Source organism: Frankliniella occidentalis, unplaced genomic scaffold (assembly GCF_000697945.3).
Source record: "Frankliniella occidentalis isolate FOCC.00 unplaced genomic scaffold, Focc_3.1 Scaffold20, whole genome shotgun sequence".
Taxonomy (NCBI): Eukaryota; Metazoa; Arthropoda; class Insecta; order Thysanoptera; family Thripidae; genus Frankliniella; species Frankliniella occidentalis.
In genome coordinates this window covers 2,420,446-2,422,434 of record NW_026267150.1, presented here as the reverse complement: position 1 = coordinate 2,422,434, position 1,989 = coordinate 2,420,446, and positions in this window count along the sequence as shown.

Here is a 1,989-nt window from a genome sequence, read left to right as displayed (position 1 = left end):
CGGGCGGGGGAACGAGAGGGGAAGCGTGAGAGAGCGGGAGGAGGTCACGAGTGGTTTATCGCGCAGGAGCTGCGGCGCGCGGGGCCCAACCCTTTACTGCGTAAGGCGGCCGTAGCCTCGGCCCTAGCCCCGGCCGTAGCGCGGGCCGCAGCCACTTGGAGTCAAGTGGCCGTTGTACCGTGGGGCCACTTTTCTTCATTACTACTCTGTTAATTCTCGGCGGGCCGCCACTGCCGCCGCCGCCGCCACCTCCGCGCGCCCGCTCCGAGCCGAGTGTCTCGTTAAGGGGATGCGACCCGCCCCCGACTCGATCAAGGCAGATTCGCGTGTCTGACGCGCGCGGGGCAGGGCGGGGAGGATGGGTGAGCAGAGCAGGGGGAAGGGGCTTCTCTTCTCGCTCCGCTGAGCTTAGCCGGGCGGGTTGCACTCGGCTTGGCTGCTGCTGGCCTCCGTGATCGGGCGTGGGGCGCGGGGCGGGGCCGGGCGGGGCCTGGCCCGGGGTGGTTGGAGAGGAACGGGCTCGGTCCATGGGGACGGCAGTGGCGCTGCCCCCCCCCCCCTCCTTTTCCTCTCGACCCCAACCCGCCCCTCACTTGGCCCCTGGCTTCTTGGTCGTCCACATGACCTGCCTGTCGCCCTTGTCTTTACGCCGTTGTGCGTGGAGCCAAAAAGATACTAAACAAGCAGCTAAAGGTCATTCAATAAAGCAATTTTTGTTGTTTTTTTTTCTCTGCGAGTTTTTATTGCTGTTTCTTTCCAGAGCGCAACAGCCTCCGTCCATGGCCTGCCCTCTCGTTTTCCCCGCTGCCGCCCGCTGCTCTCTCTTCTCACCTCGGTATCATCATCCTCTCGGCGCCAGGCCCGGCCGGGCCGTCGTACAACTTTAAACCCCTCATTAGAATGTCACTTTCCGGCGAGAAAAAATCTGCCCCCCCCCCCTCTCTTTTTCTTCTGAGTTGTTGCGTCTCTGGAACCCGCCGCCCGAGCGCCAGCGGAGTGCAGCAGCCCCAGAGGACACCCTTTTAATGAGCGAGAACAGTATCGCACCTTCTATTGACGGAGTCTGTACTCTACTGCTTACATAACGAATTATTCTTTATTTTTGGTAACCAACGGTACTCGGAATGCTGTCAAAATAATTGGTGCGCATTTAGGTGAGCAAAGCGGCGGAGCGAAGTCAGGCGTGCTTCAGGTCAGGAGAGGCAGCGCAACTTACCCACCCTCCCCGCATCCCTTCTTGTCGACGAGAAAATGTGACAGATAATCTAACCGAACGCAAGTTTGGTTTCGCTTCTCTCCGCCGTCGGCGCCCTTCGCGGCTCGAGATTTGGGTCACTACTCTTGGCATTGCGTCATTTCTTGCGAAACTAAAAGGCGCATAGTGCTCTGCTCTGCTCGGCTCGCCTTGCGGGGGCTCTCTCGTGGGGGAGAGCAGAGCAGAGCAGGGCAGAGCAGTCCGTGGGAGAGTCTTCTCGGGACGAATGCGCATTATTTGGGGAGCTGTAAACAATGCGGTCGTTTGCGTTTGGGTACGGCGGCGGCGCCCTCCCGCCCCCCCTCCCCGCTCTCCTCCTCTACCTCCCCAGGGCCGGCCAAGGTTTGCTGCACTGTTTGCCCGGGCTGCGGCGGCAGCTGCGGCGGCATCCCCCAGGAGCAGGGCGAGCCGAGTCATTAAAGTGCTGGCGTGGTGGTGGCGCGGCCGGGCGGGGCGGAGCCAAACATGCAGTGCTCCACCTTATACTCCTTACTCCTTGCTCCTTTCTCCCGCCTGCCCGCCTGCCCCGACTCTCTCTCTCTCTCTCTCTCCTTGACTCGCGCTGTTTCGACGCTATTGACATTCGTTCACTCTCGGCCGCGCCGCCGCGCCGCGCCCGCCGTGTGCCGCAACGTCAAACATCATCGGCAAACGGGGCAAACACGCGCGGCCGGGGCCGGTCTATATGACGAGACGTTCTCCCGCCTCGACGGGGGACCCCCCGATCTCCCCCC